The sequence below is a fragment of the Anser cygnoides genome, chromosome 1, assembly GCF_040182565.1.
Source record: "Anser cygnoides isolate HZ-2024a breed goose chromosome 1, Taihu_goose_T2T_genome, whole genome shotgun sequence".
NCBI lineage: Eukaryota > Metazoa > Chordata > Aves > Anseriformes > Anatidae > Anser > Anser cygnoides.
In genome coordinates this window covers 205,791,524-205,810,670 of record NC_089873.1, presented here as the reverse complement: position 1 = coordinate 205,810,670, position 19,147 = coordinate 205,791,524, and the positions used below count along the sequence as shown (strand labels likewise).

The window sequence follows — 19,147 nt, the reverse complement described above, 5'->3', positions numbered from 1 at the left end:
AGCAGATCAGAAAGGCAATTGGTTAAACTGAATCGGAATAGATCTTATTTAAACTAAAACTACACAGGGGGATTTCAGGAATCCTTATTGATTCCTGATGACATTTTTCAAGAGTGATTTCTCTCTTTTTTTTTTTCTCTTTAAATATATCAAAAATAACCAAAATTATTTATAAATACAATTCATATTTGGCAAGAATTTCTGGCTGAAAATGAAGGAAACATCACAAAAAAAAAAAAAGATGTTTTCTAAATCTAGCATTTGTCTTTCCTATAGAATGTAGCTATATATATTTTCAAAAATTATACCCCCAGCCCCCAAATAAAAGAAATTTCAATTCTGAATGCAGAAGTATTTTTCCATTTTTAGACCAGATGAAGCAGTGAATTAAGCACAAAACAAATTTTTGCTTATTTTCCTAAGAAAAAAGAGCTTGTGAATCTGTACTGGCAGGGTATGTGCTGACCTATTTCCCTTCTCTTTCCCATGCCATTCATTGCTTTTGATGTGACAGATCCATTTTAAACCATTTCGGACTAAAAAAAATAGCATTCTAAGTCTCTTGCAAGGGTGTTGCTATTGACCTGATTTTACAGATAGTCACAGAATCACGGAAAGGTTTGGGTTGGAAGGGACCTTAAAGCCCACCCAGCTCCAGCCCCCTGCCATGGGCAGGGACACCTCCCACCAGCCCAGGTTGCCCAAAGCCCCATCCAGCCTGGCCTTGAGCACCTCCAGGGATGGGGCACCCACAGCTTCTCTGGGCAGCCTGTGCCAGGGCCTCACCACCCTCTGAGTGAAGAATTTCCTCCTTATGTCTAATCTAAATCTCCCCTCTTTCAGTTTAAACCCACTACCCCTTGTCCTATCACTGCACCCATGACAAAGAGTCCCTCCCCAGCTTCCCTGTAGCCCCCTTTAGGTGCTGGCAGGCTGCTGTGAGGTCTGCCCAGAGCCTTCTCTTCTCCAGGCTGAACAACCCCAACTCCCTCGATCTGTCTTCACAGGAGAGATACTTCAGCCCTCTGATCATCCTCGTGGCCCTCCTCTGGACTCAGTCTAACAGATCCACATCTTTTTTTTTTTTTTTTTTTTTCTGGGGGGGGGGTCCCAGACCTGGGCACAGGAGGTTGGTCCTTACGAGAGCAGAGCAGAGGGGAACAATCCCCTCCCTTGCCCTGCTGGCCACACTGTTTTTGATGGAGCCCAGGATACGGCTGGCTTTCTGGGCTGCAAGCGCACGTTGCTGGCTCATGTTGAGCTTCTCATCCACCGGCACCCCCAGGTCCTTCTCCTCAGGGCTGCTCTCCACCCTCTCATTGCCCAGCCTGTATTCATATTAGACAAAGACCTGACGTTCAGGCAAAGCAGATGCCAGATTTGTTCAGGTGTTCACACATCTGCACCCACACCTAGGTCATCCCACAGGATGTTTAACAGCTTCTCACCACTTCTACACGTGTTTTGGAGTCTGACCTGAAAGGGCTGGACCCAAGGTTGTTAACAAAATGCAAACAAACAAGACACTGGATCATGCTTCTCTGATATTCCCTAACCAGCTCTGTGGTTACTGGACCTGCTCCCTGCCACACTGGTGGGAAATGGGAGAACCACTGGGCCTTTCTGATTCATAGAGTCTGTTTTTTTCTCCTCTCCATCATACATCCTCCCAGGGTCATTCCCTATCCAGATATTTTGTCCATCCATTGGGTAACATTAACTTTCCCAACTCAGTATTTCAGTCCTGCTTCTGGCAAATCCCTCAAAAAAGATTTGTTTCCTCCTTCGCGAGACTGTGTCGACATGCCAACCAGGGGAGCTTTTTATGTGCACTTTGATTTCTTCTTGTATAGTAGAGAGCAGCATGTTAGAGGGTTGTTGTAGTGCTGAAGGAAAGGGGGCCCAGCAAAGATTTCTTTTTCCAATTCCCGTGGGAAAATATAAAAGCATTTTATACATCACTGAGCTAAGCAGTAGCTGACAAATAGTTTCCTGTTTGAGGGAACGGGGATATATGTACCCACTTGCTTTCAGTGTGTGTTAGTGACCAAGCTGCCAAGGGAACAGCATGGGTTTTCCATTCTGCCTCGGTTCTGAAATGGCCGTTTCAAATCATCACCTTTACATTAGGTTAATTAACTCAACTTCACTGATTTCAGTCCACTACTCCACATTTTTCCAAGCAAGATAAAATGTGAAAGGGTCTTACTTGCGCTTGTTTTGTTAAATTTTCACTGGCATCTCTGTGATTCTAGAGCCCTCGTATCATCAGCTTGCTCTGATTCTCAAGCTATTAAGAGCCTAAATCAAATTAGAGAAGGATACTGATCACCCAAATGCCTGTGACAGCATTTTTCCATGGCTATAGCTACAGGAGCTTACAGTATAACATAAGGAGTGACAGACAGTCCAGCAGAGGCAAGCTCCTAAGATGTACAAGAAGGTGGGCATAGTGGTGTTGGGCCACATTTTCACAAAATCCAAGTAAAACCGTGCTTATAAATACCCCAAACAACCGTATCATCCTCAAGGAAATTAATCATTGTTTTTAAGTGCTGGGAAATGAAATTCCAAGTCATCTACGATTGTACGCCACTGTTTCAGTGTGGTTCTGGAGCACTGGCCATGCACTGAGACAAAAGGGACAATGCAAAGGCTGTCTCCGTTGTGCTGGTGGGGTTCCCTGTAACACAGCTACATCCTGGCCTTCCTGTGCCAGCAGGCATCATTTTGACCAAGATGAATGCTCTGCCATCCTTAAGCTATCACCTTGTGAGACGGAATAGCCAGCTCGTTGTGTTTGTAAAAGTCAGCTGCTTTACAGCTAAAGGTTGTTTGCTTACCTCTCCGTCAGGATGATCGCTTCCACCTGGTCTCTGCTCTGTTTGATTTGTTTCACTTGTAGCCCTGCTATGAATTAAAACTTCCCTGGCTTTAGCTCTGAATCACTTGAATACACAGACCTTTCTGGGCGAAGTTCACAGGGAGGGCCAACGCTGTAATTGAAAAGAAATGAAATGGGCACAGGTGGCTGTCTCTGGCTCTGCATGGGCACAGGCATTGTGCTGGTGAGGGCGGCAGAGGTGCTGTGTGGTAGGAACCAGGGGAAGGTAAGCATTTCTAACAGAATAAGTTCCTCTCCGTGCTGGATCTGATAGTGTAATTGTAATGCTGTGCCATGCAGGTAGCAAGTGAATGATTCTCTAGAAACCTGGCGGCAATGACCAGCTCTGTACAGCGATGGATGTTTTCTGTGCATTGTATTTATGTGATTACTTTCTTTCTCCGACGTCTCTTCCCCCAGTACATCTGTACTGAAGACATTTTATGTGGCCAATTTGGTCAACACAGAGCTATGAAATGACGAGGGGAAGATTTTTCTGTGTGGTTAATTGGTGCTAACATTCAAATGTCATATCAAGGGAAACATGTCACTTAAGCATCTGTTTTTAAAAAAACTGTTTTTAGCTGAAACACTCGTGATTCTTCATGGAGAAACCTAGAGGATGAACATAAATAACAGAATAGAAAAATTCTAGTAAATGAGAGGCAGTATTGCTCTTCTTCTCATTCCTGTTGTCTACTTCTGGAAGTTGGCTGAATTAGGATTTAAGTAAGCCTAAAAGACAGGAGATCAGAAAGAAAATAAAAGACTTCCAATATCCACTCTTTAATAATAATACCCTGAAAGGGAAATCCTGCCAATAGTTGCATCCGTGCTTTTTGCAAGATGGTGATTTTTTAAAAAAAAAAAAGGCAAAAGAAATCTCTTCATTTTCAAGCTAGCTTCACAAAGAAAGCAACCAGACATGGAACCATCTCCCACCCTTCACTGCCAGTGGCTGCTGCATGTGATGTCCTTGGATGCCCCAAAGATTAGGCAGTCTGATCCACCTGGCCCATGTAACAGGGATCAAAGACGTTTCTCCGTCTACAAACTTAAGCTCCTGGTAAGTGCATCCTTTTACTAAGTCGCACAATATTTTCATAATAAACAGTAGTAGAGCCTTTTTTTGGTAATTACACTGAAGCACAAAGTTGTTTGCATCTGCCAGTCGTTATGAATTTGGTAAACAGAGCAAGGGCTGTAACACAACATAAGAAAGATGCATTCATGAAGACTATGTTTCATGAAGTGGAGAAGTTGATATTCCTTTCTTTTCCCTTGCAGCTCTCTGAAAATGAAGAAGACAAATTTGAAAGTTACGCTCTGCACAAATTAATAGGGACCTCTGGCTCTTGAGGGGGCAAAATTGTGGACCAGTCCTCTCATGTGGCAGTGCATTAAGAGCAACAAAAAAGGTATCTTTTTAAAATTACTTCATGTTCTCGGTGTGAACAGACAGAATATGTGCCAGTAGGAACCTTACATCCAGCTTTTATTCTAACAAATTAGAACACTATTAAAACAAACCAGCAAACAGACAAAAAGTACGAGAAGCAAAAACAGGTTTAATTTCTGAGTTAATGGTCTCAGTTTTTTCTCCAATCTAGAATTTTCTTCTTCGGTATTTTTATTTATTTACTCAAATGATAGTCTTTGTATGGCAAGCACATTTTGCTTCCCTCTTGAGGGAAAAGCACCTCTATTCCCAATTACTAAATCTCAGTTACAGTTCATTTACAGCAGAAAGTCAGAAATTAGATGAAGTTTCAGCATCTCAGTGGTCATTTAGTCAGGTCCAGAATGGGCAGGGAATAAGGTCACGTTTTGACAGCTGGAAAGGCATCTAATTGTCAGCCACAGCATGTGAAAGATCAGCTCAAAAACCTGAAGCCAACCAAGTATTTTGCACTTGAGTGGTGTGAAATTTGTGTTCATGTTTTGGTCTGGTTCCACAGACATTAAATAAGAGTCTACATTTGTGGTGGCATGTAGTCAAAATCACTTGGCCAGCTGGATACCACATGCCTTTCTTGAATTCAGAGTATTATTACATTGGATCATTAAACTTCTAATTTAACACTCATTATACCTGAAGAAAGCATTTGCCTCTCTTGGTGCTATGTCTATTTATATTTTTCTTAATGCAAGCTTAATAGCTGCCAAGTCTTATCTTCCCCTTCAGAAGAAACAGCTACTTTTTCTCAAATGGAAAACATCTATTCTTGAGAAATCAGTAATTCTGTCATCCTAAACATTGTTATCGGCACTGAAAGTTAAATTTGATTGCATTTGGATTCTGAGTTTCTCAAGGTGTTTGACACCAAAATGTTTTCTCTAGAGATGGTAGAACAGTCGTCACTGGGCTTTTCTTGCTGAACTCTCACAAGATTTCTATTCTTATGGCCAAGAAACATTCTTTATGGTCCATGAGACGTCTGTGCTGACGCTTATGTGCAGGCTCTTAGCAGTGTACAGCAACTGTTTTGTAAGTTGTTCTACATCCTTCTTGAAGTGTAAGGCTCCATTTTTTGGACGTATCTTTGTGTAGGCACATTTATATCTTTACTAGTGTCCCAGCTCAAATTGGGTTGATGTAAGTGGGCTTGAAGCATGCACACTTTGGATAGCTCTCCATACTCTTGCTTACCACTAGACGTGGTATTTTGTCATTGTAAAGGGATTTCATTACTCTCTGCAGAGGAATTAGCCTTTGCAAGAAAAGGGTCAAATTCTCAGTAATGAAAAAGATGCTTCAATGTAGTGAGAAGAGTGACCTTCGGAAGAGCTTTCCTGTTTACCATGTCACTTTAAGATACTTGATTCTTTCCTCCAACACTTAAAATGTCTCAGTGCATCAGGTTATATCCCTGGGATAAGAATGCCCTCAGATAAAGTGAAAATAAAACTGGTTACTTAAGACAAAATGGACTAAATAAAAAAAATATTTCTACAAACATAAATGAAGAAATAAAATACAGGCTTAACTTTTCTTACACCAAGATTAAATCAGAAAGGTTACTTTCTCCCTTTATCTTGCAGACTTGGTCTAAGTGATTTTTTTGATGCACACCTTCTAAGGAATTATTTTATCTGTGCAGGTCTTGCATTTCAGGTTACATGCATTAAAGGGAGCCTACTCCTGGAAGAACACATCAGCTTAACAGAGTTGATCTTCAGCAAGCCCCTCAAAGAATCTGAGTGGGTTTAATCTTCAACCTCAAAATATGTACTTCTTTCCCCTTCATACTTATTCAATATATTTTCAGTTATTTAGCTAAAATAAGGTGTCTTAATATGTTAGACCAAGTACAATCCTCCACAGTGCACTGGCTATTCAATAGCTCTTATTTAATGAAGATCACCTTGTCTCTGATTCAGCATCTCTGTCCAAGGAAATTTATATATTTTTTTATTTGATTATGTTGTATTTTATAGCTGTGCATTATGATTAAAAATATGCTTAGTATAAACATTAAATTGCACAGAGGTATGTAGGTCACTGAGACCAGCTGGGGTAGTGATTAACCAGTTTAGAAGGAATCGTTGATTTGGGATGATGAAGCCTTACTGTCGTCTTCTATAAAGCAATAACAGGCAGGAATAGGACTGGGAGAGGTTCATGACAAAATGCTGCTGTCAGAGTCTTGGTGAAGGGTACCAGGAAATTAGAGGAAAAAGGGGAGAGGAAGAACTTGGAAAACAAGGCATGGCAAAGAGGTAAAGGAGATGGTCTGAAGAAACTGAATTCCAAATTAGCTCACTGAGGAGAAGAAAGCATGGTCGTCACCTCCCCCCCCCCCCCCCCCCCCCCCCCCCAAAAAAAAAAGGGGGGAGAAAAAGTGAAAGAGAAAAGTGATAAGATTAAAACCTTGAAGAGAAAGGTCAAAGCAAAGAAAAGGAAATGCATGAGCAAAAGGAGGGCATAAATTGAGGTGCATTGTTCATAGCTTCTCAATTTAGATGATTTATATTTTTCAGGTTTTTCTGATTTTTATCTGAAAGGAAACAGAACTTAGCAAAGTAAACACTGAGAGTGAAGAAAGACTCCATGTGTGCATGTGTATAGACACCTGCGTATGTATATATTTATACATATGTGTGTGTAAATGGTCCAACTACCTTTGGATGGAGGTAATAATGACAGATAGCAAAGGAGAAGAGGTTTGTCCTGCCACAGTGACTTTTACTGGTGACAGAGATGGATTTTTAAGTCATAATGTCAGGGTAAGCTTTGTTGTTCCAAAATTTGGAGGTCTGCAGTGACCTCCTCTGAGCTAGTTTAGTTTTCTAAGGATACTTTTGCCATAAGTGGAAAGAAATAACCTCTTTAAAGTTGTGAATTATCCAATCTCCTCCATCCTCTCAGGATGAGATGAATCTTATCACAGAAGAGTCTATTTCTCTCCATTGGGTAAAAATCTTACCCAGAGCACTAACTCAAGTATAGACTGCTACACTGTAGAAGTCTTTCCTCAGGGTGACATAAGTCTTATTTGAAAGATGTACCATTAATACAAATTCGGTTTAATCAGTGGTACAAGAATGTGCAGCTTTTTCATTACAATTGCTCTATGTTGAGAGTGTTAAAAGGAAATATTGTCTTCCTCTCCCATGAGACATTCTTCTCGACTTCCCTCCTGCCGTTCTTTTAGCATGGAAGACCCATTAGGGATTCCCAGCTCAATTTAAAGGACAGCTAGTACAGGAAAACTACTGTAGACACCTAGAATAGTATTATATGATTCCCTTGGTGGTTAATAGCATTCCAGGAGGTATTAGATATGACCATCTGCCTGATTGCAGCTGCTTCCAAAACCAGCGAGGCAAAAACCCCTTGATTTTGAGGGACTTCTTGCTCAGGAAAAAAAAAGTTGTTATCATGGCTAAAGTTATCTTGTGAACCTCCACAGCATGATATGTTTGACTGATAATCTGCCATAGATCTTGCCAGAAACTGGCTAAGCTTCAGAAGTAGTTAGCTTCCCAAAAGAGTCTGAATGGGAACTGTCTCCTGGGGAAAAACATCTGACCTCCTGAGGTCTTTGGGGCCTCCGATGTAGCTTGTACTCTGATGGGGCTGCTGTCTAGGAGCTTTGAATAAACCATGACGGTCTGTGACAAAACTAAAAATAAAAAGGTGAGGGGGTACAGATTACTCCCCCAAGCAGTAGGATAGGCAAGGGTGTGAACAAGACTATGCATTATACCTTTTTGTTATTTCTGCTACAACTCTTTACATCCAACCCGTCAGAGACAAATGTGTTAATTGGGCACAAGACCAAGTGAAAGCCAAAGCTCTGCAGTTTCTTGTGATGAGTTTTGCGTGTAAATCCTGCTGCTTTCCCCTTTTCCTTGGTTGTAATGCATCAGTTAAGAGCAGTTACTTTTTTGTGGTGGGCAAAATGCACTTGGGAGTTATGCTGGATTTTCCCTAGTGTAAAAAAGGTTGTTTGCAACTGCAGGAAGAAGTTGATTGTTGCTCCCTCTCAAGACTTCTTGAAGTCAGTGTTATTATTTGTCATCATCCATACTGAGTAGCTGGAACATTCACAATCATGAGAATGAACGAAGCTGTCCCCCCCCTCCTTCATTAACATTAATTAATACCATATAGAATAGGATAACTGAAGTAAGTTTGCAGATTCTTCCTTACGCCTGTCCCTATTTGTCATATTGGATTCTGCCACAAACCTTCCGACCAGCAAATCATTGAAACACATCCCTCAGTTTCCATAGCTGTGAAATAAAGACCCTGCCACCTGCCTACCGCAGGCAGTGTTTGAGGGATGACCACTTACTTGTCCCTTAATGACATTTTGGGTATATTTTTGGAGCTGTAAGAAGGTTACTTTTTGGAGAAGCCCCTGTTTGAATAAGGTCAGTGAGAGCCTATGTTGCAGGAAATTTTTGAGCATGGAAAAGTTATTGTAAAAGTCGAGTGCTGAATTAGAAAATGCCATTTTGTGAACATCGAATGACTTCAGAATTGTATCTCAGCCTGAAGTAATAAAAAAACATGAGCATTCAAAAGAGTCTAATTTCAGAGGTGCTAATATGAAATTTTTCATATTCATGAGGTCAAAAAAACGTTTTGTGTAAGAATTGTGAAAATGTTCTATTTTATTTGAGATGTTTTCTGTAAAAGTATGGAAAAGATCAAACACATTTGTAGCATTCGGTACTTCATTCAGGGCAGATAGGGGAAGAGAAAGCAGACAGGAGTCTTGACAAGTTTGTGTGTGTTGAAATATAACTGAAAATAAAGCAGAAAACCGGAGAAGTTGAAAAATTGGCAAACAAAATCTAAAGGATAGTTCTGTTTTGAATCATGTGGCAAAATTTCAATGACTTTTTCAGTAAAATAGGCATATTTTCACTCTTTTTATTTGAATTTCACCTTTTTTATCAATCCTATTAAAAACTGCACTTCCTCTCAGTTTTCAAGCTAGCTGTTAGCATTGATAGCCCTCCCCCCCTTTTATTTTTTTATTTGATTATAAATTTAATCTGATTATAAACTTTCCCTGCTGTCAGTCACAGTATAAGTGTTTGGGCTCACAGAGAGTGTGCTATGTATGGAAGCACAATACCTGAGGAATTCCTCAGTATTACGATTGAACCAGTCGGTTCTTCTTGGGCTGACTGCCGCCATCCCAGATCCTTCCCTTTCTCTTATGCTTTTGTGACTATGTCTATATTGATAGTTGGGCTTGACCATGACCTCCCACTAACCTTACATCTTGGACCTCTGCTGGCTTCCCGTGGACAAGACCTTGTTCAACCCTCCTTGAGATATGTGACCTGCTTACAAGCAGAAAAACCGACCAGTTGCGGTCCCCTAGCTTTCCGCAAGGCCACCCCTCAACTTTGGTTAAGCATAACCTCGATGCTTTTGGGTGGGATCTACTTGATATGGGTTGGATGGCTCATCGAGATCAGTACTGGTGAGCGTAATCTCAGTGTCAACTCTACAGGTCAATCTAAATATAGCTCTGAGGTATCATCTCTGCCTTTCATGTTGAGGCTATGGATATTTTTTTTTTTTGGTGCCAGCATCTTTAAGCTGACATTTTTACTCTGCGATTGTAGCTGGAAATAGGGCAGCAAATTCTCTGCTCCTTTTACAGCAATACAAATGTAAAGCAACCTCATTGACTACAGAATTTCTCATCACAGATAACATTGCCAGCTGCATTTGTATCAGTTCGTAGTGATGTGACCCATTCCTCTGGTATGTACTACGCTCTTAGCAAATATTCAGCATCTTGCAGGATCAGCGCTTTAGTAACTTCTTTTTCTTTTGTGTCTGTGTATGTGGCTGAATGCTCCAAATGGATGAGATCTTGACTTTTTTGGTCATTTAGAGGACATTGAAAATGTGAAAATACTTCAATTATCTTATTAAAGATAATTAAACACTTTCTTATTCTAGAAATTAAACTCACATATGCATTCCCCACAGAAAGAGGCAAAGCTCTTTCCAACCCACTTACCATATTTTTGTTCTGCTATTGAATTTTGCTTTCTATGATTGCTTTTTCTTCTCTTTGTCCATCCCCTATCTTTTGCGAGCCTTACACTTACAATTCTGAATGTAACCCTCTGTACATTATAAGTCAAAGTGGTACAAGTAGCAAAGTGGCTATGCTCTCACTCTTCAAATGTCCTTCAGTAATATATTGTGCTTGTGTTCTCCTTGTGCTGTTCTTTGCAAACCAAAACAAATACAGTGGAGCTTGTGCCAGCATCCTCCTTGAGAGATCTTGAAACTCAGGGATAAAATTTGTGTGTGGGAAGATTTAATTTACCTCTTTAGTTTCTTCTAAAAGCAATTGAAAACACTGTTAACCACTATTTAAAATGTCAGCATTTCCCATAACTACCATGCAATAGTAACTTGAATTGCCATAGTTTTTCTTTGTATTCAGCATTTAAAGTATGTTTGTTGAGTAAAGATGCTACTATTTGGCATATGTTGACTTTTGAATACTTCGTACCTTATCTGTCCTGTGACATATCTGGTAATCACTGCCTACTAGTGCCTGATTTCAGATTGCATTAGACAGATTTGCCTTTTGTACCACGTCGTGGGGAATGTTTTTCACATCACACCCTTGTCAGAACATATGGCTTTGTCCCTGAACCTGTTAAAATCCAGATGCTATGTTGAGTCAACAGCTTTCAAAGTTGCAATCAGGTTAACCAAACACAAGTAAGTTCAGTGGTGAAGATTTCTATCAGTGTCATTTACATCTGGGATGATTTACTCTTCCTGATTCAGTCTTTCATGAATGCTAACGATTCTCTAGCTAGTAGCAAAGATGTTGCTAGTAGTAGGTGCATCCCATTGCTTCCTGAAGCTTTCTGTAATCATACATGTTATTTCGAGATCTCCTCAAAGACCGTGGCTTTACATCAGATTTATGTGCCCCAGCACGTTCAACACCCCTAGAAAAAGCGCAGCAGGCAAAGATGGTTGCACTACAGGGAAGACTGCTTATGAAACCCTGCTTTGGAATGAGCTAGCCGCAAAGCTGAGGCTTAATCAAGTTCAGAAGCTGGCAAAAGACCTCTAGCTTGCCCTTCTAGAAGACCACAGAAAGCAGAGGATAAAATTCCCAGATTAAATATTCTGGAAGAGCTTCAGTAACTTGGGTGAGGCACAGAGCTCAATCCTACGACATTTCATCTGAAAAGCCTCACCTCTGATTGCAAAGTGCTCCCTCAAGCAGCTGTTTGCTACTAAATCAGCTAAAAAAAGCATCTCACCACTCCTGGAGCATCTGGAAGCAGTGGTGGTGTGACAGCTCTTCCTAGTTCAGACTGGATTCCAGAAAGGATCCCTAGGCAGGGAAGAGCATCTACAAAGCTGGTCAGTTATTAGCTAGCCTACCTGATACTTCATTCACATATGAGAAACAATCTAGAGGCAGTTCTGCACATTTGCTGATACTTTCCTCTTCCATTTTTTGTTATGATGAAGAACTTTGGCATGAAATAGGAGTTTAAGGCCAGATGCACAAAAATACATAGGTCCCTTGGTGCCACCGATTCCAGCTTAACTCAAACGGATTTGTGGACCAAAGTCTTGACTTCTTATATATTTATAGCTTCCAGATGTCTTTGCCTTATAAGAAATCATGGAGACATATATGTTTTGTAACAGCAACCTCATGGGGCCTCGGTGCAGACTGACAAAGGTGCTTAAGTGCTTGTATCTGCAGGAGAGCACCTACTAGGATCCATAAAATATCCTTGCACACATTGACTTTGGCGGAAGTTGAATTCTTGAAGTTTACATATGCTTTGGCAAATCCCACTAGCCGTATCACTTGCATATTTATGTGCCTTTGAAAATCTGGCCCAAGGATTTCTGGTGCGGCAGGGGTCATAAATCTCTTCATACAGAGACTTCCACACATGTTTCTGTAATAGTTAATAGCACTGAGTCCACTTTGTTCCAAGCAGCTATCAGACCCAGTTCTGCCTTGTGACTTGGGTCATCGTTTACATCAGTACAAAACAGGCCAACTTTGTGTTCATTCATAGCAATGATTTGGATGTTTCAAGACACTAACAAAGAAAATCAGCTCTAAATTCAGTTTAATCAGCCAGTTAAGACACATTTTTGGCCGCTTTATGTTTTTGGAAGTGCAAAAAAGCTGAAGCATTATCTGCTCTAATCATATGGGTTCAAAGTAGATGAAAATGCTACTTCTGGGGCAAGTAGATCAGGATTTTGATTTAACAGTGTTTGCCACTGCCCAGGTACTGTGACACTGGATAATCAGTCAGAGGTCTGGGTGGGGAACAGATAGTGAGGACATGATAATTCTTTGATTAAAAATGGTGCTACTGGTCAAAAGAACTTCCTAAGCAATGTAAACAGCTCTTTAACGCCTTCTAATGCAGTTGTTGGAACAACATTCCTAGGGAAACGTATCCATGGTTTCATTTGTCATACTCTTTTCCTACATCTCCTGGCTGTGGACGATCAGTTTCCTGAAGGAGACGTTCAGCCAGGCTCTGTTTAATCTTTTTCTCTGTAACTGCTGTGCTATTAGCAGCTACAGCAAACATTTCCTCTCCTGGATTTTCACTGTTATCAAATCTCTACAGAATTATAATTTTGTATGCATTAAATAATTTCAGTGAATGTATAGAATAGAATATTTCTGTTGGAAGGGACCCTCAGAGATCATCAAGTCCAACCGCCTGACCCCTTCAGGGCTATCCAAAAGCTCAGGCATGTTCCTGAGGGCACTGTCCAAATGCCTCCTGAACACTGACAGGCACGGGGCACCAACCACCTCGCTAGGCAGTCTGTCCCAGCGTCTGACCACCCTCATGGCACAGGAATTTTCCCTCATGCCCAGGCTGACCCTCCCCTGGCCCAGCTCCATGCCGTCCCCACGCGTCCGGCCATCGGTCCCAGGGAGCAGAGAGCAGCACCTCCCTCGATGCTTCCCTCCTCTGGGTCTGGAGAGAAGTTGTTTTTGCAGTATTACATATTATCCTGTAAAGTCTCATTTCCATATATTCACTGTGTACTGCTTTATGGGTATGATATGAGTCTTTGAGTATTGTTTCCCGTTTTGGCTTTTCTCCAGCTGGCCAAGTTTCATTCTAAGTTTTGAAGTCGTGTGGATTTTGTCCTGTCCACAACTCAGTAACCAATATAAATGTTCCCGTTGTCATGGGCTCTGCATGGCACCGCGCTTTCAGAGTTGTTATTTCACCTAATAATGAGTCAGAGGACTTGTGTGTGTGGATGTGTGTTCTGTGTTTCTGTGCCACCCAATGGCCTTGTTGTATTGCTAGATAATCTCGGGGTTAAAATAAAGTGACTAATGGTAGGCTTTATTTTTTCCAGTTTTTTTTTTTAATGAAAATAAACTTGGTTAAAGGTTCTCTCTTAAAAGAGTCAGCTTCTACAATCAGATGCTCAAGCAGAACACTCAATAAGCCTAAACAGAGTTGTGTGCGTGTATTTGGGAGCGGAAGTTGGCCCATTTTCTCCTTTTGTTCTCACTCGCTGTCTGGCAGCCCCTCTTCATTTGATGACTTCTAAAAATTTAATTAAGGTACAGGTGACTTGTCTTTCTGAACGTCTGTGAAATAATGTTGTGTCCCTAGGAACATCTGAGATCATCCATCTAGCTGCACTATTTTTATATTCTTTTATGTAGAGCTTCTCAATCTTGTGCTAGATCATCCAGTAACTTTTTGGTCAAAATCTAGGGGTATATTTTATATACTTGTTGCAAGTCTTTCCAATTATTCTATACATTTTCTCTGCTGAAATGTCAAGTTTAAAATAAGCCCACACTGCTTTCCTTTCCTTCTCTCTGCCTGGGAAATTTGGCTCAGAAAAGCAGCAGCCGCCGATAGCTTCAGCTGGAGGTGAAGTGCCAAGAACTTGCAAAGTCTGCTCTTGGCACGGCCGAGTGCTCTCGGCGTGCAGTCCTGAGCAGGGCCCCTCTTCTCCACGCCGGACTTTGAAGGAGCCTCAGGCTGGACTGGAAATTTGCAGATATGGTTTTGTGTCCTTTTACTTAATTGCACCCACGTCTCAAAGCCTGTAGTGAATATGGGCTTGACTGGCAGCAGTTATCACAGAGCCGAAAACCTCTCATTTGTGTCTCCACCTACAAAGCTGCACCTGCAAAGGCATCCAAACAGCATTTTATGCTGCTTTCACATGAAAGAAACAAAACCACTTATAAAACTAAGCTTTATAAGATGTTTCTCTTGTGTAAATTGGGGGTACAGAGAAACATCTATTTAATAGAGATATTGTGAAGATTAAGTATTTAAATATTTAAGGATCTTTGAAAGCTTCTGTAATTACGTTCAGTGAGTGCAGCTTAAATATTTCTCCTAATACAAATAGGAAGCAGAAAGTCAGAGTAGTTTTTTTTTTTTACCTCCTTACAAAGCCACCTTCACTGCTCCCACTGTACTTTAGAGATATGCATTGCTAGCCTTTCCCAGGAAGAATCCATTTTCCTTCTTTTACTTATGACCCATGTAGGATAATTTGTGATAAATATCTCCCTTATCTCCTGTTTATTAGAGTTACCGATTTGGCAACAATTAATCTTTAAGATATTTTATTTTAGTGAACAACATATTGCTGTACATAAAATCACACTCCAGCTCTGTGCTATTCCTTGCTCTTGCTCCTTGGTTAAGCTAAATTGTTTACTTGAACTTTCTAGAGCGATGTTCATCAATACACCCACGGGTCAGACGGTTTTGATGTGCTATCTGGAGGTATATTTGCAATTGCGGTCTCTTCACAAGCCAGAAATCTCAGGCCTTGCATTTTATACTTTTCTCTCTCACTCTTGCAACATTTAATCTTTCCTTTCTTCCTGTCTCAAAGCAAACTGAAAACACACACTTTTTGCCTTGGTCCCTCAGACTGACTTATTAATGTGAGCCCTGTAGTATCCCTCTTTCTTGTCGCTTCTAAACAGATTGCATCTACAGTTCAGTGCGAACATTTCAGTTATGAGATTATCTTGTAACTGTTTGCACCACGTATCTAAGCATAACTCTTTCCTCTCAGTGTTTCTCATCAGACAGGCAGTGCACACATAAAGCCTCGTGGTTATTTCTTCCCTATAGTGCAATCTGCTTTTTCTTTCCTTTTATGTTTCCTGATAGAAATTGCACACTACGCTCTTTCTTTTGGTCTTTGGTTTAAAATCCACCTTCTAGGTGTTTGTCTTCCACACTGGTTCAATAAAAGCTGTTAACTCTGCGTCTTCTTCCCCTCTCCCTCCATATGAAATCAGTAAATTCATTTTTTTTTTTTCAGGAATTCAGATGCAACTTTCTAAAATGAAGTGGTATGTCTCACCTTCATTACATCCTATTCACTTTTTAGAAAGGACAACATGCAATTTTTTTTAATCTTCATAGGAACAGAGCAGACTCTTCCAGGAAACATTGTTCTTTTTGCTTTCTTTTTGTCACTTATTATTTACTTACTGGTCTGACATCTTGCTACACTTCTTGAACACTTACTAGAACAGCAATAGGATTTACAAGTCTGCCAAATTTAAGTCTTTCTATTGCACTGAAGAGAAAAGAAAAGGTAATATATACCTTCAGGGATGTTCTGCAAAACTTCCATAGGCACCTTTGAAATGGTCATGATCTCATGACCACTAATCAAAGACACTGCCATATGATGACTTTCCAGTTACTGACTTGTAATTTTTACTTGCTTGATGTCCACGTCATAGAATCAAAACTGTCAATAATTGGGACCTCCATTGGAAAATGCAGGCAGAGAAACCAAAGTCAAAATTGTCTGATAAATTGATCTCCATCATTTTCTCTTAATCAGCACTAATGGACATCAGTAAGGCACAATATGGAAACTTAATTCACTTACTGTGGCAAAACAAGGTTAATAGTAGAAAACGCCCTGGATTCTTGGAATACTGAAAAAGTACATTTGTATCACGGGGTGAGAACAGTGAGGTAGTGGGACAGACAGAGATGGGAGCAAATAAGATGGATGGAGTCTTTTAGGTGTCTTGCTATCAAAGGAAGGAGCAGTGGAAAAGCGTTCCTAAAAAAAACCAACCATTTCTGTTACTTACCAGTGCCTGATTTTAGGTGGAGCTTTTGCTCAGGAAAGACTTGCTATTCAGTATAAAGTGATAGGAAAACATTTTGCTTTGTCTCACTGGTTTGATTAGTGTTTAAACATTGAATTCAATATTTAGCAGAGTGATAAAATACTAGTGGGAAAAAAAGACACATAGTCTTATAATTGTTATTTTTTCCCCCCTGCAATGCACTGTGGCATTAATTTGGCACTTATATTTTAAAACTTTCTGATGCTGTATTAGGTTATTGGGCTGGAGTCTGTCAACATAGTATCCGAGCATGCTCAAGGCTAATTAATTTTCCAGTAACGAAGTGTTAATGATGTTATTGTTAAACTCCTTTTGATGCTAATCTGGCCAAGAATTCTTCCCAAATTCACAGGAACAGCAGAGGTCTTTGGCTGTTCTTACGGTATTGTGGGAGGCTCAGCTTGGAAAAGTTGGTCTGGAGGAAGCCTGTTGTGTTTGTTGTATGTTTCACTGTAGTTATTGAAAGGAAAGGTTTTCAGAGAGGCTGGTTTGACAGTTTTTACAAAAGACAGTCATGCTGGTGTCACCCAATCTTTTCCTTGCTAAGATTTATCAGGTTCTTAAAGCAGGCATTGAGTTTGCAAGTTGAGGTAGCTACAGCCATGTGGAACAAGATTGCATGGGAGCTTTCATTCATCTGTGGTCAAATTCCCTCACTTTTGGAGTTATGCAGCCTGCTTAAACTCTTGGAAGCTCAGAGAAACAGTTCATGTTCCCTCCTCCATCAGTAGGGTTGCCTTATTTAAAGCAGAAACAGCTCTTTTCCATGGCATGCATGCATGACATCCAGATACCTCAATCCAGTGATGTGTAAAGGCAAACTCTGGTTTAGGAGGCAGATGGATATCCTTCTCCACCATTACAGGGGAGCAGGTAAAATGAAAAAAAACAATGGCCCTGCTGCAGTCCTCTTCTCATTTTGTCTTGCAGGAGTTTCCCAACACACAGACCCATTCCTGAGGTTGCATGTGTTAGCATGGGAATGGGCAAAGAAGAGATTAAGCAGAAAAATGTATATTGCCTTCCAAATGATTACTGAGGTCTAAGAATGAGAGAGAAGGTTCTGCTTCTCATGAGAGCTGTTATAACATGGCTGGAGTCTTCCTTTGCTGATTTATGAGCATTACTCATCTATATAAATACAAAAGCATATAGCCAGTATGGAGATATGGGCAACTGGTTCAGTAGTCCTTAAAGTCATCTTTGAAGCAAACTTGGACTTTTATCCTGTCAGTTTTCAGAGAGAACTGTTATGTTACCATTTCTCATTCCCATTCTCATGCATTGCGCTGCTATAGTTTTGTCCCAAATTGGGAGGTGTCACAATATCCCACAAATATATGTATTTTAACAGATTCTGTCTTCCCAAGTTCATGTAGAGGAAAACTTCACCTACTGTGACTTCTTGGGAAGACGTGATGGCTAAATCTGGCTGTGGTGTTTCCATCACAGCTCAAAGAAAGTAGTAGAGGAAGTTTCATCAGGAAGAAAATATTCTTTGCACAAGTAAAGGCAACTATTTAAAGAGGGTATGCTCCTGGGACTTTTAACACTCTTAAACCCTGTTGGAACTTGTAGGATGTTAGGGATTCACCATACATTGGGCAAGAGGATTTCAGCACCTTGTGAGGAGGTGTAGTTGCTACTAGTAAGGGCAGACTATGCTTCATTTTGTCAGGTCTCTATTTAGCATCTTTTATATGTTGAATTCCTAAAGAATGGCTTTTATTTACTTAAGAGAATAAAATGTTATAGCTAATTTTGAATGTACTTACCATAGTCATTCTTTGACACATTCTCTCTCCTCTGGTATTTTTCACAGTTCAGCTTCAGTCACCCGCCTGAACCATAGGACTGATTTTGACCACTCCAGTTTGCAGCATCACTTGTACCATGACACTTTTCAACATCCACGAGAACTCGCTACTTCTGCTATGAAGAATATGGACATAAAGACCAGCCTTCATATTTGTGTCCCTGAATAACTTCCACTTGAGGAAAAAGCTATGTACTACTGAATACTGTCCTGGAACATAATTCAGAAGCATCAGCAGCAGAAAAAAAAAACATCCTAAAGTGGGGAAAAGACATACTTCTCAAACATTATTCATTTAAATCATGGAGCTATATAGAAACTGCTACTGATATGATATAGCTGACATGTGACAGAGTACCAAGTGGACATTCTTCAAGAAGTCAACTCCACCTACCCTAATCATCACTATTCTCTTACTAGGCCTTATTTTTAGGAAATTGCTTAACATATGCATGAGTTTTCCCAGTCCTAAATTCTTTTAAGCTGCATATTTCTTCTGGAGACAGTGCATTCCATGAGCTGCTCTACAGGCATTAAAAACAACATTCCTCACTTTCAGGGGACTGGTATGGTGGTGTGCAGGAATCTAACATTTCATACAATTTATGATTTTCAGCTTTATTGAAGAAATAATTCTGTTTGTATGTAGGTATACAAACTTTCAATCTTGAATGTATAGTATTGCAAGTCATAGTCATTTTATCTATCAGCTATTGTATTAAATGAAGAAATGTTATATATTGTTAATATCCTGATCTCCAAAAGGTTGTGAAAAGTACGTTTTTT

At 40.3% G+C, this 19,147-nt stretch overlaps 2 protein-coding genes and 1 long non-coding RNA gene across 19 annotated transcripts in view; 2 read left to right on the top strand and 1 right to left on the bottom strand.

Moving 5' to 3' along the window:
* The window catches only part of DLG2 (discs large MAGUK scaffold protein 2), a 1,043,894-nt gene that overhangs the window by 42,154 nt on the left and 982,593 nt on the right, over positions 1-19,147 (top strand). The gene's annotated exons all lie outside the window — the stretch shown is intronic.
* The window catches only part of LOC106039878 (transmembrane protein 126A), a 308,882-nt gene that overhangs the window by 49,490 nt on the left and 240,245 nt on the right, over positions 1-19,147 (bottom strand). The gene's annotated exons all lie outside the window — the stretch shown is intronic.
* On the top strand, positions 1,119-18,666 carry LOC106039879 (uncharacterized). 2 transcript variants are annotated; one of them, XR_007169822.2, is made up of 4 exons: positions 1,119-3,110; positions 3,787-3,950; positions 4,172-4,302; positions 18,368-18,666. It is a non-coding gene; the product is annotated as an uncharacterized lncRNA (long non-coding RNA). The 2 variants fall into 2 exon arrangements; XR_001209537.3 differs by having other exon boundaries at positions 1,120-3,110; positions 3,783-3,950.